Raw genomic sequence first — 15,000 nt, forward strand, 5'->3', positions numbered from 1 at the left:
TGTGTATGTGTATGTGTATGTGTATGTGTATGTGTATGTCTATGTGTTTTAGAGCTAATTTCATAAAAAAATATATATATTTAATACTAAACACTAAACATAACTTAACTAAAAAAATTCAATCCTATATCCTATGAAATGTTTTAACATAAAACATACATTTCATTTGATAGGATTATATTGTTGTTTCAATAATAATAATACTAAATATTATATTAAAACTATTTATATAAAAAAAATAGATAATAAGTTTATTTTTTTAGATAATATATTTGTAGATAATTTTATAAAAAAAACAATTGAAATCTTGTTTTAATATTACAGTATTAACATTATTACTAACATATTTGCTATTGTATTTGATAGTGATAATCAAATTTTGTTTATTTTAAAAAATTTTTATTATATCATATGATATCAAAAGCGATTTTTGTTATATATTTAAAAATTTAAATTATAAATATATATATATATACAAAAAAAATCATTAATCATAGTTAATATAGTAAAGAAAAAAAAATAAATAAATATAATGTCAAATGTTAAGAAAATGTTTCATAGAAATTAAAAACAAACAAAATCAAAATAAATAAAAAAAAAATTAAATAAGTTTTCTAGTAGTAATAATATATTAAATTTTTTAAGTATATACAATATACAGTATATATAAATAGTGTTTATACATATAATATAATTTTACACAATTTCAATACACATACACATACACATACACATACACATACACACAYAYACACATACACACATATACACATACACATACACACATACACACATACACACATACACACATACACACATACACATACACATACACACATACACATACACACACATACACATACACACATACACACATACACACATACACACATACACACATACACATACACATACACATACACATACACACACACACACACACACACATACACACATACACACATACACACATACACACATACACATATACACATACACACACACACACACATACACACATACACACACATACACACACATACACACACACATACACATACACAAACACATACACACATACACATACACACATACACACATACACACATACACATACACAYACACAWACACATACACATACACACACATACACATACATACACACAAATATACTATTAAATTATTTTATTTTTCTAAAATGCCAACACATCATTTTATATTATTATTATTATTACAGTATATAAAGTAATAATAATATTCTATAATGTTTGAACATTTTCACGCAAAATATATATATATATATAAGACATTTTTTTGACAAACAATTATTTGTAGTAAAAAAAATAAATTTGTTTAACTTACTAGTATAACTAAATATATATATATTTTTTTAAACATCCGTTTTAATAGTCAAACACTAGATTTGTTGACTGATTTATGAAACCATTATATATATAATTATTATTTATTTATTAATACAAATATTTCATTAATTATTTTGCTGAATACATCACTTTATATATATATATATATATATATTATATACAATATATATATATTGTATATAATTTTATTTTTATATATCCGTTATAATTGATATACTATTTAATAAACAAAAAATAATATTAATTGCAATAATTAAATTGTAAATTAAGTTTTAAATAGTTGTTAAATATATAATATTTTTAAAAAAATAAATTAATTTAAATTAACTCAAAAATATTTTTAGTTTAATATGTTATAATAATAATAATAATATTAAAATATAATATTTATATAATAATAATAAATGAATTTTATGTTTCAAAACTATTATTTTTGTTTTGTTTTTCTCTCAAACGATTTTATTGGAAAATATATTTTCAGATTTCAGTTTAAATTCAAATATTTCATAAATATATATAAAATTTTATTTTATATATATATATATTTTTTTTATTTTGAATAAGTATTCAAAAAAAATTTTATGTAAACTAAATCTATAATATATATATAATTAAATAACAAGTACTGTATTATATATATATATACTTATATTAACTAATAAATTTAAAAAATAAAAACTATACTAACAATAAAACAACAAAAAACTACTTAAATATTTAATTTAAGTTTTTTTTCAAATATTATTTTCTTTGATATAAAAAATGTTTTATATATTAATCATAATTATAAAAGTAAATCATAAAAAATGTTTTATATATATTAAAAAAAATTACATAACATTTAACATTATACTTAAAAAAATTACTACAAAAACATCAACAAAAACACTTAAAATAACTTTTTTTAAAAAATTTGTGCGAAAATATTACAGAATATTCTGTATTTTATATAACATTATTTAACTGAAATCATACAAACAAAACAAAAAATAAAATAAAAATCAATTTATGGTTTTATATTTAGTTTTGAAGTTTTTTTTTGGATGGGATTTCAAAATTGTGTATAAATTGTGTCATTATATTCACACAACAAACAAAATATAAATCCATATAAAATAAAAAGCATTGAATATTCTCTATGTATACTTAAATATAATGTATAATATTGTATATAAAAAAATATATTTATTATAATAATAATATAATATAAAATATTATGTTTAAAAAACTATATATAAAATATTATGTTTAAAAACTATATATGTATATACAGTATATCAACAATAATTATAATACTAAAAAAAATCTAATTTGATTTTCTAGTTTATCTTACTATTGTTAAAATATATTATGAATATCTCAATAATAACTATTGATATAATAATAACAAATTTATATATATATATATATAAATTATTCAAAAGAAAATTAATTGTAATTTTTTTTTTAACAATAAAATATTAATAATAAAAATACATTATTAAATACTGTACAATCATTTATCATTGATAAAATTATTATTATTATTGAATTTTTAGCTAAAACAATAATAAACAAAAAATAAATATTATCAAATTTATAGTTTACAAGTTATTACAATTGCAATAGTAATTTATTAATTTTTTTTTAAAAAAACTAAAAATTAACTAGCTTATTTTTTACATAAAACAATTAAACTAATTAAATAAATAAATAATACCTTAATTTTGGGCACTGATAGCCTACTATCCCTTTCAGCGGTCAATAGTTTACATAGATTTGACATCATTTATCAAATAAATTAATAATAATATTTTTATTTAAAAAAAAATATTATTAATTGTCAAAATTATTTTAATTTTATCATTTTATGAGATAATTTTATAATTAACTCATTGAATCGTAATTTTTTTTTTAATAAACACAAACACAATACACATTATATAAATAAATAATTAAATGTATAATTATTTTTTGATATACATTATATTACAAATTTTTATTGTTGTTATTTAATTGTTAGTTTACTTTGAATACATAAATAAATACATAAATAAAACATTTTATGTTTATGTCATTATTATAATTATTATTATTATGTTTTTAAATAATAAATAATATGCAAACAACACATACATATATATATATAATGTTCACAACATTGCTATTTTAAAAAGTTGTTTTAAACTATATATATATATATATATAAATACTTTATAAACATTATTATAATTGTTATTACTATTTATATATATATAAAAAAAATATTTACAAATTTCCCATTAAGTATAACATTTAATAAAACTTCATAATAATAATAATAATAAACATCACGTAATAGACATTTTGATATATATATATATATATACTTAATAGTTTATAAACAGTATATATATATTTTTTGTTTAATCATCAAATTTTGGTTATTAAAATTTCACCCATGTATAAATTTGTTTTAATTAAAAAAAAAACTAAAAAATAAAACAAATTTTGTTAAATATATATACATTATAATAAACTAAAACAATTATTTGAGCACTATTATTTAAAAAATTATCTGGCACAATTATATCCCCAAAAAACATTTATACATTGATTTTAACTTAAAAATTATTAAACTTTTTATAATAAAGTATATATTTACAAACACACACACACAAAAAATTATATATATATATATATACAGTATATTTATAAATATATAGACAAACAAATTATATAAAAATTATTATTATTATTCAAACAAATAAAATAATTTTTTTTTTCAACAAACTGTGCGTTTTAGTAGTGAATCACAATTATTATAAGTCTAATGATTAGATAAAATGTTTTGGTGTTTATATGTGTGCTAACAATGTTATGTAATAGTGTGTGCATATAATGACTAGTGTATGGTATGGTATGGTATGGTATGTATGTATGTATGTATGAATTGCTAGCTATTAGAGCACAGGGAGTTCATATAACTGGGTATACATACACACACACATACATACACACACACACACACATACATAAATACAATTAGCTAATACCTAATAACATTATTATATATATATAATATCAATATTATTGCTTTAAAAATTTAATAACCAATTATTACTAATTTTTAATTAAATTGCAAAAAAACTGGTTTAAATTTTTAATAAAAATGTAATTTATAAATAGTCTTGACTGTATCTACAACACAATTTTTTTATTACATACAGTATTATACAAATTACTAATACATGCGCTTTTAGTAGGCTATACATTGTGTGTATGTGTATGTGTATGTGTATGTGTATGTGTATGTGTATGTGTATGTGTATGTGTATGTGTATGTGTATGTGTATGTGTATGTGTATGTGTATGTGTATGTGTATGTGTATGTGTATGTGTATGTGTATGTGTATGTGTATGTGTATGTGTATGTGTATGTGTATGTGTATGTGTATGTGTATGTGTATGTGTATGTGTATGTGTATGTGTATGTGTATGTGTATGTGTATGTGTATGTGTATGTGTATGTGTATGTGTATGTGTATGTGTATGTGTATGTGTATGTGTATGTGTATGTGTATGTGTTTATGTGTATGTGTTTATGTGTGTGTCCTAAATACTGGACATTGTGTCCAAGTGAGACATATACTGTAGTTATATACAGTAATGTATATATATATATATATATAACATACTGTCCCTTAAGATATCGATACAATTATTGTCATTATTGTATGAATTGAGTACTAAAACTAATATAACAAGAAAATAATTGTTTTCAATAATAATAATAAAAAAAACTTTTGCTTAATATATATAGTACTATAAAAACAACGTTTAATAATACAAAGTAATACTATTATTATCAACTAATAGATAATAGACATAAAAATGATAAAAATATTTAATTGCAATAATAATAATTAGAAAAATTAGAGATTTAGTTATCAAATATTTATATATATATAAAAAATTCAATTATTTATCTTAAAATAATAGCTTACTATAAATTGCATTAACAATACATATATAGCATCAAAAAATATTTTCATATATATATATATATATATTGTATATTACTATTGAACAATATATTGATTAACAACTAAAAAATAAATTGATTAAATATATGTTTTTAAAAAAATAATAATTATTTAGATATTAAATGCTATATAAAAAAAACTATCATAAGTTATTTAATAAAATATATATAATGTTAAATAATTAAAAAAAAATAATATTTTTTCGCTATTTAACAATATATTAGACACGTATGACTTCATTATTATTATTATTATTATGAAACATGTTTTAACTATAGATATTATGAGATGACATTTAAATGCTAAATATATATATATATATTTATACAGTATATTAAATATTTAAACATAAAAATTAATATATGTTTTATACAATATATATATTATTAACATATGACACGACATAGAAATATATTAAAAATATATGTTATTTTTTTTGACAACAATATTGTATACAATATTTAATAATATGTGTAACTAATAATAATAATAATAGAAATGTTAATCAAATTACTAATAATTTTTTCTTATTTCTATAATAATAAAAAAATATATAACAATTTTCTTTATGTTTATATATTTATATATATATATAATAAAAACATTTTCTATAAATTAATTTCCAGTTGAAAATTATGTATAAAATCTAAATATGAATTATTAATATATATATAAGAAAATATTTCATTTGAAAAAATGCTAAAATAAAATATATTAATAAAAAAATTGAATTAAATTATAATTTATTTTTATGTAAATATTGTAAAGTTCAACAATAATTTATATATATATATATATATATATATATATATATAATATATAAATTTATATATAACTATAAAACACTAAACAATTTTTAATCATTAATTTTTTATTAAATTATAAATGTCTACCAAAATATATAAAAAATTATACTTAAAATGCAAAAAATAAAAATATATATTTATATATTCAACTAAAATATTAATTCCTAAAAAAAACATTAAAATAATTTTATTAAAAAATATTCTGTAATTTAATTTTCAGAAAATAAATTTTAAAATAAATATTTCCATTAATAAAGTACTGTATAATAAACATTAAAATATCTATATTATTAAAATACATATAAATAAAAATTATATATTAATATATATATATATATATTTATTTATAAAAAAAAACACTTAATATATTGTAATTACAGTATTATTATAATAATAATAGAAACTATTATTTATTTTTAGTATAATATTACCTAAACTATTGATTGAAATATATAAATAAAACTACAAAAACAAATAACAAACAAAAAAATAAGATAATAATAATAATAATAATAAACAAATTGATTAAACAATATGTTAGTGGTATTTGTAAATAACTAATAAAAACAATAGTAATAGTAATAATACACAATCACTAACACAAATAGCAAACAACAAAAACAAAATTAATAATTAATTAAATAATAAATAATATAAAAGTTATAAAGGAATTGGTATTTATTTATTTTTTTATTGATAACAATAAAAAAATTTAATAATAATAATAAAGATACACATATTTTTAGGTAATATAATATTGTATATTAAAGTTATCTAATTATCTGTCATATAATGTTGTTTTATAAATGCTATAATGTTTATGAGTATCTAAATTTAGTGTCACATATATTTAACATATAAAAAATCAATTGATACAATGTATTTACATATGTTTAATAGATATAACGTGTATGTATGTATGTGTATGTGTATGTGTATGTGTATGTGTATGTGTATGTGTATGTGTATGTATATGTGTATGTGTATGTGTATGTGTATGTGTATGTGTATGTGTATGTGTATGTGTATGTGTATGTGTATGTGTATGTGTATGTGTATGTGTATGTGTATGTGTATGTGTATGTGTATGTGTATGTGTATGTATTTAATTGATTTTATTTTTGATGAAAGTGAGATTTACTAGGATATCATTGTCAGTAAAAGAGATAATAAGTATCCACATAAAAAAAATAACTAAATAAATCGTATATAATATATATATATATATATATATATAATATTTTAGATTAATGATAGTCTATCTTATTATTGTTTGGTTGAATAGATATCAATATATGATTTGTGTGAACATCCGCTTAGCTAACCATTAAAACTATCATATATTTAATAAATATAATATATATATATTTTAGGTAATCATCAACAATATATTGAAAACAAAATTATCATCAAAAAAAATAATGACATATTTATTATGAAATAAAAATAATTAACTAAAAAAAATTAAATACAAAACATTTAATAATAATCTAAATCTATGAAATATAATGGAAAGTTGAAAAAAATAAAATATATAAAAATAATTAGTTATTAAACTTTATTATTATTATTATTACTGTATTATTATTATAAAAGATTAAATTGTTATTTATTAAAATAATAATAATAATAATATTTTCAACATTTATATTGATAAATCAATTATTTATTATCAACTAAACTATGTCTAATAAAAAATAACATAAAATTATTTCGATAGAATTATCTAGCTAAATTTCTAAATAAATATTTATTTATTTTTTAAATATTACAAAATATAATATAATAAAAACATAAATTATTTATAAATATTATAAATATAATTGTAAAATCAATTGTATACTATATTTTGATATATATATATATATATATATATATATATATATATATATTCAATACAAATATTTGATAAAAAAATAGTAATCTATATAATGATAAACTAAACTAAAATAATAATAATAATAGAAATGTTTTATCGATTTTATCAGTAAATAAAACTATTTTTTTGTTTATGTTGCTATTAATTAATAATTGAATTTAGTTTGAATTATTAATTACAATAAAAAAAATAATTAATAATAATAATAATAATAATTTTTTTTAAATCTAAAAAACATTTAGCAAACATATAACAACAACAACAACAAAATTTTTAATTAAATTCATACATATAATTAACTTTTCATACATACAATATAATTGTATATATTTTTAAAAAATTATATATTATATAAAATTAATAATTTGCACAAAAAATATTATTAAATATTTTTTTCATATAATTAATTATCAAAAAAAAACAAAATAGTTTTTAACAAAAATCATTAAACCATAGTTTATTCATAAATCATATTTATATCATTATCGCTTAGTTAGCTAAAAATTATAATAATAATAATTTAATATATGTTATCAAATCATTTTTTTTTATTTATTATTTTTTACAAAAATAAACTAATGGTTCTCTATAAACGGTATATATATAATAATAATATTATATATTATATAAAATATACAGTATATTAATCACAATATTATTAATTAAAAAAAACAAATAAGTCTATTGTTATTGTTTGAACAACAATACAGGTGCTAATCATCTAATCATTAATTTAATAGTAATTTTTTTTATATTTTAGTTGAAAATAAGATTAAATTTATTGTTATTGTAAAATAATAACTAACTAATTATGTTTATAATAGACATAGTATTTAATATAATAGTAATTAATATATATATTGTATATATAATATTTATTTTTATAAAAATATTTAGACAAATAAGATATTAAATATCATTATAGCAAAAAAATTAAGTATAAAAACTACTAATCCTTATAATATATAACTTTGTTATCAACTATTAATATATGATATTTGTAACAAATTATACGATATATAACTATACAAAAATGTATAAAAAATTTTATTAATGGATATCAATATTACTTATATTATATTTACTAAAAAAAATAAAATACTATTTATATATATAATATTATTATTATAATAATAATCGCATAAATAGTCTGATATCATATAATAATAATAATAATAATAATATGTCTAAAAAAATAAAACAAAAATAAGTTTTTATCATTTTATGATAAAACAATTTAAACTCATAAAAAAAATTATGCAATAATTCACTAAAAAAATTTATAACATTTTAAAAAAAAAATAATATATATATATATATATACTGTATATTTTTAATGCATATAATTAATCACATTTTCAAAACATAATAATATATCATCAAATATTTATGAAAAAATAATAATATTTTACCCAAAAAAATATGTATATATAAGTAAAATTAATGTCAAAACTAATACCCATAAAAAAATATCATAATAATGACAGTAATAATAATAATCAATAATATCATAATTTATCAGTTAATCAATAGTTATTGGAAAACATTTTTTTTGTTATAAAAAAAGTACAATATTTTATCAAAAATTAAAAAACAAAACAAAATTTGATAAAAAAAATTGTTATAATATTGAATAAAATGAATATATTATACAATAGTTTTAAACATTTTAAATAATTTGATTAATTAAAATAAAATAATTTGATATAATTAATTACTTATTTAAATATTTTTTAGATTTATAATACAATCAATAAAAATAAATAATATTATTATATTTACATACCTATCAAAATAAATATTATTTATACACAAAATTTACACAAAAAATAACTATTAATAATTTATTTATATATATTTTATGTAAATTTTTTTTATAAATTTTAATTTTGTTAAAAAATATTAGATTTTATTTTCTAATAAATGAAATTATATCCATATTTTTTTAAAAAATTATAATAATAATAATATTTTTATTATTAAAGTACGTATAAATCATATGAAATATTTGTCGCATAAATAAAATGTAATGTAATTTTTTTTGAGGAAGTTTACCCATAATTTTTTATTTTTAAAAAATATATGTATAAATGTTGTTGTTATTTTGAAATTAATTTCATCAATGACATCACATAATTTGTATTTTTATTGTTATTTTTATTTATATATATATATATATATAATTAGAGAGAGAGAGAGAGAGAGAGAGCACAAAATTTTCAGGGAAAATAAACAATATATATATATATATATTATATAATTAAATAATTAAACTTTTATTTCAAAAAAAAAATACAAAAATTATTACTATAATATATATAAATATAATTATTTAATACATATATATATATATATGAGTAGTAATATAATTAATCTAAATTAAACAAAATATGTTATAAATTATTTCAAAAAATTATATTATTTACAAACATAATTAAAAATAATTAGTTAATTTTTTTTTTTTTAAATAAAATAAATAAATTACAATTCATAAAATTTTTTTAAAAATGTTTTCATGTATAACACAAAAAAATTAATGTAAATAAAACTGTAAAATCTGTATATATATATATAATATTACAACTTATTTAAATTTTATATTAAAATGTAAATAATTGTAAATTAAAGACAATGTATTAAAATGCAAATTATTTTTTGTAGAAATTTATTTTTTATTATAATATAAAAAACTAAATATATATATATATATATATAGTGTATATAAAACTTCAATAATATATTAAACAGAATATATTCTATAAATTATTTTCAACTATAATATCATATATTTTTTGTTTTGTTTGTAAAAATTCAATGATGTGTGACATCTGATGTCAACAATATAAACGAAAAATAATTATTTATTTTTCAAAAAAAAAAATTTAAAAATTAATTAATAAAATTATTCAATAAATATCTTTAAAAATGTATTTAAATTAATTTTTTTTAAATGTCTACAAATATTGTAATAAAAATACAATTTTTAAAAAAACACAAAATAAAATAAATAAATATTAAAATTATTAAACTTCAGATGTCATTACATTTATAAAAAAGTTTTTTATATAAATTATCAAATAGTTTACAAAAAAAAATTGTTTGCATTTTGTAGTTATTGAGACTTTTAGTTATTTATTTTATTATTATTTTTTTTATTAATAATATAAATAAAATTTTCAAAATATAACTAACAAACAAACATCAAAAAAAAAACTTTTACCAAATATTATCGTTATTAACAAAAAAATTGTTAGTTTTATTTGCTGTCCACTAAAACGTATAGTTATTTATTTATTTATTTTTAATATAACTATTTAATATAAAAATAAATAAAAATAAAATAAATAAAACAATTTTATTGACTATATATATATATATATATATATATAACTTTCATTTTATTTAACTGTAAACAAGTTAATTAAATCTATGTCAATATATATATATATATATATATATATACAGTCTATATATACATTTTATACTATATATACATATATTTATATATATTATACTATTTTCCTAATAAAAAATAAACAAAATTAAATAATTAATTATTTTCTAGACTATCTATTAATCTAGTAAATAATAAATTAAATATATATATATATATATATATAAAACAACATTAAGCAACAACAAAAAAGTTTACTGTAAATTTCCAGAGAAAATTTATCGCAAACTAATTAACTAATTGTATGTTTAAATAACAACAACAACAAAAATTATTTGCAATTCAAACAAATTTTTAAAATTAAGTTAAATTATATAACAAATTAATTGGTATAATAAAATTAATATTATTATTATTATCAATTTAGCTACAAATTATCTGCATATTTACTAATACTACTAATTATAATAATTTAAAGTAATTAATTAAATGATAAAATTTTAATATTAATATATATATATAATACAAAACAAAACAAGCTATAAAAATAAAATTTGTGTAAAAATAATATGTAAAATAATATTATGGGTTATTATTTTTTTTTTAAATAAAGTTTATTATAATAAAAAATATTTATATCATTATATATATATATTGTATATATAAATATATAAACAAAATTATATTGAATTAATAACATAATAATAATAATAATAATAATATCATATTTATAATGATATTGTCAATTATCTGACAAAAAAGTTAACATAAAAATGTAGACAAAAAAACTTATTTGCATTATTAAAAAAGTATTATATATATACAGTATATAATAAATTACATTATATCTAATATATAATATTAATATTTAATATACCAGAAAATATATATTTTTGAATAAATATAAGTAGTTATAATTATTAAAAATAAAACATAATATAACCAGTAAACAAGTCAAACACACACACATACACACACACACACACACACACATACACACACATACACACACATACACACACAWACACACACATACACACACACATACACACACACACACATACACATACACATACACATACACATACACATACACATACACATACACATACACATACACATACACATACACATACACATACACATACACATACACATACACATACACATACACACACACACACACATACACATACACATACACATACACATACACATACACATACACATACACATACACATACACATACACATACACATACACATACACATACACATACACATACACATACACATACACATACACATACACATACACATACACATACACATACACATACACATACACATACACATACACATACACATACACATACACATACACATACCAGGCCAGGCAATGGCTGATTAAGGCATGCGCTTATTGGGCATCCCTTTCCCTCCGTATGATAGATATCAAACTACACCCACACTCTCCCGGGTTTCAGGAAAAATCGTAAACAAAACCTTGAATTTGAATGTATTTTATATGGATTTCAACTAAAAACAGACTACAAATGCGATTGACAACTACTATACCAGAAAAACTAATGTTATTTTTATTAACATTACTTTAGTATTAATTACTTTTTTTAAAAAATTGATATCAATTATTTAAAAAATAAATATCTATTAATAAAAATATTATGAAATTATTTTTATATATATTAGGAAATATAAAAACTAACAAAAATATATATATATATATACAGTATATATACTGAATATTCTTAAATTAAATATTTAGTAGATATCATATATATATATATATATTATAATACTGTATAAAATCATAACAAAGTTATATATAAATAATAATAATATACATTATTTATTTATATAATATATAGTATAACTAACTATAGTATAAAATTAAAGGTTAAAAATATTAGGAATATATATATATATATATATATATATATATATAATAAGATTACACAAAAAAGCAAAACAAAACAAAAATACTATTGAATATTAAAAATTGCTTTTTAACACAACAACTATTATATTAAATAATAAATTTTTAATAACATATATATTAAAATCTTAAATTTTTTTTGTTATTTTATAAAAACAATTATTTGCTATTTCCTATGTATTATATATATCCTTATCTCTCTCTCTCTCTCTCTCTCTCTCTCTTTTTCTCTTTCATCACTCACTCACTCACTCACTATAAATCTATTTATAAATATTTCAATTTCTAGAGTAAAAAATCGATATAAAAATCAGGGACTGAATTGCTATTGAATGAACAATTATTTACAGTATAAATGTTATTCAAAGAGAGAGAGATATATATATATATAATATAAACAATAATACATTACTTTGTTGTTGAAGTAGTTGTTGTTGTTGTTGAGAGCACTGGTATTTTAATTGTAGAAAAATAGGATTGTCTAACATATGTATAGATAACACATAATATGATAACTAATAATTAGAAGTTTTAGTATAATTTATTTATTTTAATTATTATTATTATATATGTGTGAAATATCTACTACAATAGTATAGCATCTATTATATGATAGATAGATATTAGCACCGGTAGGTAATAATATATAATAAAATGTATGTTTGATTTTACACCACCTAAACACACACAGACATCCAATATTATTGACTAAAAAAATATATAAAAATTTATTTTTGGGCTATAAATAGTGCCCCTAAACTTAAAATGTAAAATAATATAGTGTTAAATAAATACATGTAGTATTATATGTAAATATAATATATTTTGATGCCATCAATATATTGACGAAAAAATCAATATTGATGTATAACAACAACAACAACAACAAAAATACTAAACAAATTTTGATAACAATTTGTTTTTTGTCTTCAAATAAATATTATCACACATTATATTCAAAATTATTATTATTATTTAGACAATAAAATATTGGTATATTGTTTGCATAAAAAATACTAAAAAATATTATAGATGTGATGTTCAATTATTTTTTAATAATAATTATTAATAAGTTTTTAATATATATATATATAATTATAAATAGCAAAAAAAATAAAATATTAAACATGTACAATTTCTATTTTAGTATATTTTAACTTTATAAAAAAATTAATAACAATTTGCTTGAATTTGATTATAAAAATTAATACTAAAATTTATAAAAAAAATACAATTTTTACATTCAATGATAACAATAAACAACAATTATTATTATAAATAATATATATTTTTCATTATATTGTTATTTGATAAAAAACTAAAACTTTGTAAAATGTTTATACATTTTATAACTATTATTATTATTATCCTAATAAACAATATAACCTTGATTAAAATATTTGTAATAACATGTTTTTATATTAAAAAAACATAAGTTTTAATATTTTTTTCTATAAATATTTTCAAATAAGTATTATATTTGATTTAAAAAAATATTGTTATTAAATTCAAATTTATTTGATTTTTTCTCAATTATTATTAAATTCAATATTCAAATAAGTATTATAATATAAA

The 15,000-nt window shown here is 15.9% G+C and overlaps 1 protein-coding gene across 4 annotated transcripts in view; it reads right to left on the minus strand.

Annotated features, from left to right (window-relative positions):
* LOC128961556 (5'-AMP-activated protein kinase subunit gamma-2-like) overlaps nt 1–15,000 on the minus strand; it is a 62,104-nt gene that overhangs the window by 33,661 nt on the left and 13,443 nt on the right. The window contains exon 1 of one of the 4 annotated variants that reach the window (XM_054307840.1): nt 13,838–13,883. The exons of 2 other annotated variants lie outside the window; for them this stretch is intronic. The gene's annotated coding sequence lies outside the window, so the exon portion shown is untranslated. Of the gene's footprint in view, nt 1–3,084; nt 3,125–13,837; nt 13,884–15,000 lie in introns of those variants that run through there. One more of the 4 variants, XM_054307832.1, reaches the window with a different exon arrangement.

This window comes from Oppia nitens, unplaced genomic scaffold (assembly GCF_028296485.1).
Source record: "Oppia nitens isolate AA-2021 unplaced genomic scaffold, nextdenovo-longstitch-racon4-pilon3 scaffold14_pilon_pilon_pilon, whole genome shotgun sequence".
NCBI classification, from domain to species: domain Eukaryota; kingdom Metazoa; phylum Arthropoda; class Arachnida; order Sarcoptiformes; family Oppiidae; genus Oppia; species Oppia nitens.